We start from the raw sequence: 10,611 nt of genomic DNA, 5'->3' as shown, positions 1-10,611 counted from the left end.
GATCACATGGACAACACTAGTTGGACTGAGTGGCTTTAAAATAAATTAGTATAAACATTATATAAGGATGGTGTGAAGTTTGGAGGAGATATGGTGGGGGCCTCTACAGGAGAGGTTGGAGGGAGTGACACATGGAATAATGACATTATTTTGTATACGTGATGTAATTTTCAAATAAAAACACGAGCATAGTCATGGGGAAAGAAATTTGTAATGTATATTACAAAGGGAGAATTTGATTAATGCTGATCTACCTCTTAAAAATCCAAAAAGGTATGTAACTGAAAAATGGTCAAAGATTAAAATTAAGAAGAGAACTGGCAGGTACATGCAAGTATATGAAGTATCAGTTATAATGCGAGAGGTAAAACTTTAAACAGAAACTTACTACATAGCAAGTTTGTAACGGGTTTGTCAATCCACAGTGTTGAAACAGTTGTAGTCATCTGGTAAGTGGGGGTATACACAGACACACACAGACACACACACAGACACAGACACACACAGACACAGACACAGACACAGACACACATAGACACACACACAGTCACACAACAGACATACACACAGACACACAGACACACACACAGACACACACACACAGACACACACACACACACACACCTGGTCATCAATTTAATAGCACCCAACTAAAATATACAGTGTTTGTATCTTTTCATGAGAGCTGCTGCTTTTACGTAGAAATAAAGTTATAATCATAAAGATTATACACATAGAATCAGAAAGATTATATTGCTTTATGTACTCAGCAATGCTGATAACGAAAGACTGAAAACAATTTAAATACTTTTAACAAGAATTTGGGTTTAAATGTTCACTTGTGAATTGTGGAATACCATGTAGCAATTGAAAATGATGAGTCAGCTGTATTATATCTCCAAAGATGTGTGATTAGAGAGAAAGCCAGGATTCAGTATGATATGCCATTTATGCTTGTACATGTTTTAATAACCTACATGCAAATTTGTTTCTTTAGGACTATTCTTAGAACTCCACAGAATATCTTGGAAAATTGCCCAAGAATCTTGTATGGGGGCATAAAGTAGATAGGATAGGAATGGTAGAAAGGCTTTTTATGTTTTCTCTCATATATATATATATATAAAGTATATATATATATATATATATAAAGTATATATATATACTTTATATTCAAGTCTTCAGTTGTTTATTCTAAATTATAAGTTTTTTAAACATGTAAACAATGAACCCACTTCTTGACCACTTGAGCCAGGAGTTTATGTCTCATTCCCCACTTACATTATAGGCTACTGGGCAGGCTTTTCTGTTATGATTTCTTGGCTGGTATCTACTTAAGAAAGGTCATTTAGACCTTCTACTATTATAGAAGCTCCCTAAAATATAAACATATATGAACGGGATCTAAATGGAGTCACCAAATAATAGGGGTGAAGATGTCCCAACTAGACAGACATCCTATGCCACCAGAAAAAGCTTCCAATGTTAAGAATAGGTTATATCTTGTTGAGCTATTGGCACAATGGGGAACCATTTAACCCATAAACATCATAGGCCTTTGCCAATGCTACTGGCTGTTCTCTACAATCTGGTGGCAAGGTATTGCTGAAGACATCACTTACATATGTTGAACACAGAATAGTTAAGCAGTTACCTAACTAGACGCTTCACCCTACTGACTAATGTTTATAGTACTGGAAAGTACTCTGAATGCTTCTAGAGGTAAAAAGTAATCATCAATGTCTCCCAGCTACAAATACTGTAACCTAAAACAGGGTCCTGCCTTCAAGACATGCTGTGTACTAGTGGTATAAACATTATGGAAGAAACCAATCCCTCTCTGCTTGAATTTAAGGTCCACTCCATGAGATGGAAGCCATATCTGACACTGCAAAAGTGGCCAAGAACCTGAAATTTGTCATAGTTCTAGGGAAAAAAACTACTACTATTAGGCTCCTAAAATGAGCTTAGTCACAAAATGACTTCTAAATAACAGTTTTATACATAGTGGTCAGTGCCTTGCCTGGCCTTTATTAGAGAAACTTACAGTACATGGGGATTTAACCCAAAGTCTCATAACTGGACAATGTGCCAAGAGTGAGACAGCTTTTGGAGCACTCAGTCCTAAGAGGGATGTCCTTGTTAAACCCATCCAGTCAAGGATCAGGGAACTGTGTGGAAGAGCAGATGGAAAGACTCTACGAGCCAGAGATGATGTGACTCCAGAAACTGGTGTGTTCTAGGCATAAGACTGATGCGCACATGATTTTACAGAGAGACTTTTTGTGTACAAGGCCTGCACAGTTTGAAGCCAGACAGTGTCCCAGCACGGAGAGGAAAAAGTGGATAAAGCCCCCCTGCCCTAACCAAGAAGCTGTCTGCAATTGGTAAGTACCAGCAAAGGAAAAACTAGTTTTTTCAATGGAATCTCACTGGGTACATTAACCACACTTCAGGACAGGCCTTATACCCATAGTATTTGGCTAACACAATTAACTCAATGGTACTTTTGTAAAGTTTTCAAAAAAGATCCTATTGTGCTTAATATGAGGTGGTTTTTTGGTGATTTTATTTTCAATGTGTTTTCCTAATTTTTAAAACTTATTTTGTGTTTGTGTGTATTTATGTAAGGAGGATGACATAAATTTGGGTAGGTAGTGAGGTGGGGAAAGAGCTGTGAGGAATTGGGGGAAGGGAAGGCATGATCCAAATGCATCTTATGAAAAAGATTTTTCAAAATAAAAAGGATATGTCTAACGTTTTTGTTCTTGGTGCTCAGTAAAAGATAATAACTAAGATCGACAGAATGCTTAGAGAAAACATTCCATATATTGTAGGAATTAATTAGAACATAAGACGATATGTTTAATTGTTGTATTATGCATGCAAATGGAGGAGCATCTCTCAATCTGTTTTTTGTTTGATATTTTGAGTTGGATCGTTATGAGGATGAAGACTATTGCCAGCAATTGTAGCAGCTCTCAGAGCTTCGTTCTGCAAAGTTTCTCCACGCCTTGCTAAGTGTCTCTGCATTTCTCTTTCTCCAGTTATTGAGAATTACTAAACTAGAATCGATATGTGTTTAGACACTGTCTGCATATACAAGGCCAAGAGCTAGACTTTCTGAAACCTTGCTCCTATTTTCTCCCTACTCCCTTCTTTTGTTTAATGCTTCAAGAAACAATATTGGGCAGCTTCATTCCGAGATAAGCTTTGTTTATACTTTGGTGGGAATAGTCATTCTTCTGGATACTTGGTCTGCAAATGAATGGCTATATATAATATTTTAAAAATAATTTTTTTACATAAGGATATACTACAGTGTTGTAGAGGTGTTAAAAGATATAATTTTAAACTGAGGACTAGGTTGATTGAAATAAAGCTAGATGCAGAATGGCAAACATTGTATGACATCACTCATGGTTAAAATAAAAAACTGTCAAGCTCTTCAAATTTAAGAGCTGAATGGCCATTTCAGGCAGCAGAGAAGTGTAGGGAATGGTGTATCCTTGGTATTAAATTTCATTTAGCTCTAAGCAAGATGTTCAGGTGTGCTGTTCTATAACAGGGTAGGTATAGATAACAACAATATTCTGTAGATTTAAAAAAGCTGGGCTGGAAGGAAGGAATATTTCTTTTTTTTTTTTATTAACTTGAGTATTTCTTATATACATTTCAAGTGTTATTCCCTTTCCCGGTTTCCGGGCAAACATCCCCCTCCCCCCTCCCCTTCCTTATGGGTGTCCCCCTCCCAACCCTCCCCCCATTGCCGCCCTCCCCCCATAGTCTAGTTCACTGGGGGTTCAGTCTTAGCAGGACCCAGGGCTTCCCCTTCCACTGGTGCTCTTACTAGGATATTCATTGCTACCTATGGGGTCAGAGTCCAGGGTCAGTCCATGTATAGTATTTAGGTAGTGGCTTAGTCCCTGGAAGCTCTGGTTGCTTGACATTGTTGTTCATATGGGGTCTTGAGCCCCTTCAAGCTCTTCCATTTCTTTCTCTGATTCCTTCAACGGGGGACCTATTCTCAGTTCAGTGGTTTGCTGCTGGCATTCGCCTCTGTATTTGCTGTATTCTGGCTGTGTCTCTCAGGAGCGATCTACATCCGGCTCCTGTCGGTCTGCACTTCTTTGCTTCATCCATCTTGTCATATTGGGTGGCTGTATATGTATGGGCCACCTGTGGGGCAGGCTCTGAATGGGTGTTCCTTCAGTCTCTGTTTTAATCTTTGCCTCTCCCTTCCCTGCCAAGGGTATTCTTTTTCCTCATTTAAAGAAGGAGTGAAGCATTCACATTTTGATCATCCGTCTTCAGTTTCGTTTGTTCTAGGGATCTAGGGTAATTCAAGCATTTGGGCTAATAGCCACTTATCAATGAGTGCATACCATGTATGTCTTTCTGTGATTGGGTTAGCTCACTCAGGATGATATTTTCCAGTTCCAACCATTTGCCTATGAATTTCATAAAGTCGTTGTTTTTGATAGCTGAGTAATATTCCATTGTGTAGATGTACCACATTTTCTGTATCCATTCCTCTGTTGAAGGGGATCTGGGTTCTTTCCAGTTTCTGGCTATTATAAATAAGGCTGCGATGAACATAGTGGAGCACGTGTCTCTTTTATATGTTGAGGCATCTTTTGGGTATATGCCCAAGAGAGGTATAGCTGGATCCTCAGGCAGTTCAATGTCCAATTTTCTGAGGAACCTCCAGACTGATTTCCAGAATGGTTTTACCAGTCTGCAATCCCACCAACAATGGAGGAGTGTTCCTCTTTCTCCACATCCTCGCCAGCATCTGCTGTCACCTGAGTTTTTGATCTTAGCCATTCTCACTGGTGTGAGGTGAAATCTCAGGGTTGTTTTGATTTGCATTTCCCTTATGACTAAAGATGTTGAACATTTCTTTAGGTGTTTCTAAGCCATTCGGCATTCCTCAGCTGTGAATTCTTTGTTTAGCTCTGAACCCCATTTTTAATAGGGTTATTTGTTTCCCTGCGGTCTAACTTCTTGAGTTCTTTGTATATTTTGGATATAAGGCCTCTATCTGTTGTAGGATTGGTAAAGATCTTTTCCCAATCTGTTGGTTGCCGTTTTGTCCTAACCACAGTGTCCTTTGCCTTACAGAAGCTTTGCAGTTTTATGAGATCCCATTTGTCGATTCTTGATCTTAGAGCATAAGCCATTGGTGTTTTGTTCAGGAAATTTTTTCCAGTGCCCATGTGTTCCAGATGCTTCCCTAGTTTTTCTTCTATTAGTTTGAGTGTGTCTGGTTTGATGTGGAGGTCCTTGATCCACTTGGACTTAAGCTTTGTACAGGGTGATAAGGATGGATCGATCTGCATTCTTCTACATGTTGACCTCCAGTTGAACCAGCACCATTTGCTGAAAATGCTATCTTTTTTCCATTGGATGGTTTTGGCTCCTTTGTCAAAAATCAAGTGACCATAGGTGTGTGGGTTCATTTCTGGGTCTTCAATTCTATTCCATTGGTCTATCTGTCTGTCTCTGTACCAATACCATGCAGTTTTTATCACTATTGCTCTGTAATACTGCTTGAGTTCAGGGATAGTGATTCCCCCTGAAGTCCTTTTATTGTTGAGGATAGCTTTAGCTATCCTGGGTTTTTTGTTATTCCAGATGAATTTGCAAATTGTTCTGTCTAACTCTTTGAAGAATTGGATTGGTATTTTGATGGGGATTGCATTGAATCTGTAGATCGCTTTTGGTAAAATGGCCATTTTTACTATATTAATCCTGCCAATCCATGAGCATGGGAGATCTTTCCATCTTCTGAGGTCTTCTTCAATTTCTTTCTTCAGTGTCTTGAAGTTCTTATTGTATAAATCTTTTACTTGCTTGGTTAAAGTCACACCGAGGTACTTTATATTATTTGGGTCTATTATGAAGGGTGTCGTTTCCCTAATTTCTTTCTCAGCTTGTTTCTCTTTTGTGTAGAGTAAGGCAACTGATTTATTTGAGTTAATTTTATACCCAGCCACTTTGCTGAAGTTGTTTATCAGCTTTAGTAGTTCTCTGGTGGAACTTTTGGGATCACTTAAATATACTATCATGTCATCTGCAAATAGTGATATTTTGACCTCTTCTTTTCCGATCTGTATCCCCTTGATCTCCATTTGTTGTCTGATTGCTCTGGCTAGAACTTCAAGAACTATATTGAATAAGTAGGGAGAGAGTGGGCAGCCTTGTCTAGTCCCTGATTTTAGTGGGATTGCTTCAAGTTTCTCTCCATTTAGTTTAATGTTAGCAACTGGTTTGCTGTATATGGCTTTTACTATGTTTAGGTATGGGCCTTGAATTCCTATTCTTTCCAGGACTGTTATCATGAAGGGGTGTTGAATTTTGTCAAATGCTTTCTCAGCATCTAATGAAATGATCATGTGGTTCTGTTCTTTCAGTTTGTTTATATAATGGATCACGTTGATGGTTTTCCGTATATTAAACCATCCCTGCATGCCTGGGATGAAGCCTACTTGATCATGGTGGATGATTGTTTTGATGTGCTCTTGAATTCGGTTTGCCAGAATTTTATTGAGTATTTTTGCGTCGATATTCATAAGGGAAATTGGTCTGAAGTTCTCTTTCTTTGTTGTGTCTTTGTGTGGTTTAGGTATAAGAGTAATTGTGGCTTCGTAGAAGGTATTCGGTAGTGATCCATCTGTTTCAATTTTGTGGAATAGTTTGGATAATATTGGTATGAGGTCTTCTATGAAGGTCTGATAGAATTCTGCACTAAACCCGTCTGGACCTGGGCTCTTTTTGGTTGGGAGACCTTTAATGACTGCTTCTATTTCCTTAGGAGTTATGGGGTTGTTTAACTGGTTTATCTGTTCCTGATTTAACTTCGATACCTGGTATCTGTCTAGGAAATTGTCCATTTCCTGAAGATTTTCAAGTTTTGTTGAATATAGGTTTTTATAGTAAGATCTGATGATTTTTTGAATTTCCTCTGAATCTGTAGTTATGTCTCCCTTTTCATTTCTGATTTTGTTAATTTGGACGCACTCTCTGTGTCTTTTCGTTAGTCTGGCTAAGGGTTTATCTATCTTGTTGATTCTCTCAAAGAACCAACTTTTGGTTCTGTTGATTCTTTCTATGGTCCTTTTTGTTTCTACTTGGTTGATTTCAGCTCTGAGTTTGATTATTTCCTGCCTTCTACTCCTCCTGGGTGTATTTGCTTCTTTTTGTTCTAGAGCTTTTAGGTGTGCTGTCAAGCTGCTGACATATGCTCTTTCCTGTTTCTTTCTGCAGGCACTCAGCGCTATGAGTTTTCCTCTTAGCACAGCTTTCATTGTGTCCCATAAGTTTGGGTATGTTGTATCTTCATTTTCATTAAATTCTAAAAAGTTTTTAATTTCTTTCTTTATTTCTTCCTTGACCAGGTTATCATTGAGTAGAGCATTGTTCAATTTCCACGTATATGTGGGCATTCTTCCCTTATTGTTATTGAAGACCAGTTTTAGGCCGTGGTGGTCCGATAGCACGCATGGTATTATTTCTATCTTTCTGTACCTGTTGAGGCCCGTTTTTTGACCAGTTATATGGTCAATTTTGGAGAAAGTACCATGAGGAGCTGAGAAGAAAGTATATCCTTTTGCTTTAGGATAGAATGTTCTATAAATATCCGTTAAGTCCATTTGGCTCATGACTTCTCTTAGTCTGTCGACATCACTGTTTAATTTCTGTTTCCATGATCTGTCCATTGCTGAGAGTGGTGTGTTGAAATCTCCCACTATTATTGTGTGAGGTGCAATGTGTGCTTTGAGCTTTAGTAAGGTTTCTTTTACGTACATAGGTGCCCTTGTATTTGGGGCATAGATATTTAGGATTGAGAGTTCATCTTGGTGGATTTTTCCTTATGAATATGAAGTGTCCTTCCTTATCTTTTTTGATGACTTTTAGTTGGAAATTGATTTTATTTGATATTAGAATGGCTACTCCAGCTTGCTTCTTCTGACCATTTGCTTGGAAAGTTGTTTTCCAGCCTTTCACTCTGAGGTAGTGTCTGTCTTTGTCTCTGAGGTGTGTTTCCTGTAGGCAGCAGAATGCAGGGTCCTCGTTGTGTATCCAGTTTGTTAATCTATGTCCTGTTATTGGGGAGTTGAGGCCATTGATATTGAGAGATATTAAGGAATAGTGATTATTGCTTCCCGTTATATTCATATTTGGATGTGAGGTTATGTTTGTGTGCTTTCATTCTCTTTGTTTTGTTGCCAAGACGATTAGTTTCTTGCTTCTTCTAGGGTATAGCTTGCCTCCTTATGTTGGGCTTTACCATTTATTATCCTTTGTAGTGCTGGATTTGTGGAAAGATATTGTGTAAATTTGGTTTTGTCATGGAATATCTTGGTTTCTCCATCAATGTTAATTGAGAGTTTTGCTGGATACAGTAACCTGGGCTGGCATTTGTGTTCTCTTAGGGGCTGTATAACATCAGTCCAGGATCTTCTGGCCTTCATAGTTTCTGGCGAGAAGTCTGGTGTGATTCTGATAGGTCTCCCCTTATATGTTACTTGACCTTTTTCCCTTACTGCTTTTAATATTCTTTCTTTATTTTGTGCGTTTGGTGTTTTGACAATTATGTGACGGGAGGTGTTTCTTTTCTGGTCCAATCTATTTGGAGTTCTGTAGGCTTCTTGTATGTCTATGGGTATCTCTTTTTTTAGGTTAGGGAAGTTTTCTTCTATGATTTTGTTGAAGATATTTACTGGTCCTTTGAGCTGGGAGTCTTCATTCTCTTCTATACCTATTATCCTTAGGTTTGATCTTCTCATTGAGTCCTGGATTTCCTGTATGTTTTGGACCAGTAGCTTTTTCCGCTTTACATTATCTTTGACAGTTGAATCAATGATTTCTATGGAATCTTCTGCTCCTGAGATTCTCTCTTCCATCTCTTGTATTCGGTTGGTGAAGCTTGTATCTACAGCTCCTTGTCTCTTCTTTTGGTTTTCTATATCCAGGGTTGTTTCCATGTGTTCTTTCTTGATTGCTTCTATTTCCATTTTTAATTCCTTCAACTGTTTGATTGTGTTTTCCTGGAATTCTTTCAGGGATATTTGTGTCTCCTTTCTATGGGCTTCTACTTGTTTATTTATGTTTTCCTGGAATTCTTTCAGGGATTTTTGTGTCTCCTCTCTATGGGCTTCTACTTGTTTATTTATGTTTTCCTGGAATTCTTTCAGGGATTTTTGTGTCTCCTCTCTATGGGCTTCTACTTGTTTATTTATGTTTTCCTGGAATTCTTTCAGGGATTTTTGCGATTCTTTCAGGCATTTTTGCGATTCCTCTCTGTAGGCTTCTACTTGTTCTCTAAGGGAGTTCTTCATGTCTTTCTTGAAGTCCTCCAGCATCATGATCAAAAATGATTTTGGAACTAGATCTTGCTTTTCTGGTGTGTTTGGATATTCCATGTTTGTTTTGATGGGAGAATTGGGCTCCGATGGTGCCATGTAGTCTTGGTTTCTGTTGCTTGGGTTCCTGCGCTTGCCTCTCGCCATCAGATTATCTCTAGTGTTACTTTGTTCTGCTATTTCTGACAGTGGCTAGACTGTCCTATAAGCCTGTGTGTCAGGAGTGCTGTAGACCTGTTTTCCTCTCTTTCAGTCAGTTATGGGGACAGAGTGTTCTGCTTTCCGGCATGTGGTTTTTCCTCTCTACAGGTCTTCAGCTGTTCCTGTGGGCCTGTGTCTTGAGTTCACCAGGCAGCTTTCTTGCAGCAGAAAATTTGGTCTTACCTGTGGTCCCGAGGCTCAAGTTCGCTCGTGGGGTGCTACCCACAGGCTCTCTGCAGCGTCAGTAACCAGGAAGACCTGTGCCGCCGTTTCCGGGAGCTTCAGTGCACCAGGGTTCCAGATGGTCTTTGGCTTTTTCCTCTGGCGTCCGAGATGTGTGTGCAGAGAGCAGTCTCTTCTGGTTTCCCAGGCTTGTCTGCCTCTCTGAAGGTTCAGCTCTCCCTCCCACGGGATTTGGGTGCAGAGAACTGTTTATCCCGTCTGTTTCCTTCTGGTTCTGGTGGTGTCTCAGGCACAGGGGTCCTGCCGCTCCTGGGCCCTCCCCCACGGGAGCCCAGAGGCCTTATACAGTTTCCTCTTGGGCCAGGGATGTGGGCAGGGGTGAGCAGTGTTGGTGGTCTCTTCCGCTCTGCAGCCTCAGGAGTGCCCACCTGACCAGGCTGTTGGGTCTCTCTCTCACAGGGTCTGGGGGCAGAGAGCTGCTCGGGCCGGGATCCGCGGGTGTGGGACTTCCGGTAAACACAGAACGTGCCCGGTCCTACAGGAATTCTGCTTCCGTGTGTCCCAAGCTCACCAGGCAGCTTTCTTGCAGCAGAAAAGTTGGTCTTACCTGTGGTCCCGGGGCTCAAGTTCGCTCGTGGGGTGCTGCCCACGGGCTCTCTGCAGCGGCAGCAACCAGGAAGCTGGAAGGAATATTTCAAAGGCTGTTGCAAAATATTAGAGGCATGTTTCGCATAATTTATGTGTATGTATACGTGTATATATACATATACATATATAGCATATATCACACTCACATGTTGTATGACACTCCATTAGTATGTGTAGCCTTTATGTTCATGTGTATCCATTTAGAAAAAAG

The 10,611-nt window shown here is 39.9% G+C and overlaps 1 long non-coding RNA gene across 1 annotated transcript in view; it reads left to right on the top strand.

The window, feature by feature from the left end:
* Window positions 1-1,218: 1,218 nt before the first annotated feature.
* Window positions 1,219-10,611, top strand: part of LOC108348854 (uncharacterized) — a 67,647-nt gene continuing 58,254 nt past the window's right edge. Inside the window, exon 1 of the long non-coding RNA XR_001842197.3 lies at window positions 1,219-2,387. This is a non-coding gene — a long non-coding RNA (uncharacterized LOC108348854). The remainder of the gene's footprint in view (window positions 2,388-10,611) is intronic.

The sequence above is a fragment of the Rattus norvegicus genome, chromosome 18 (genome assembly GCF_036323735.1).
Source record: "Rattus norvegicus strain BN/NHsdMcwi chromosome 18, GRCr8, whole genome shotgun sequence".
In the NCBI taxonomy this organism is placed as follows: domain Eukaryota; kingdom Metazoa; phylum Chordata; class Mammalia; order Rodentia; family Muridae; genus Rattus; species Rattus norvegicus.
Note: the sequence above shows the minus strand (reverse complement) of the source record. Positions and strands in the feature narration are given on the sequence as shown.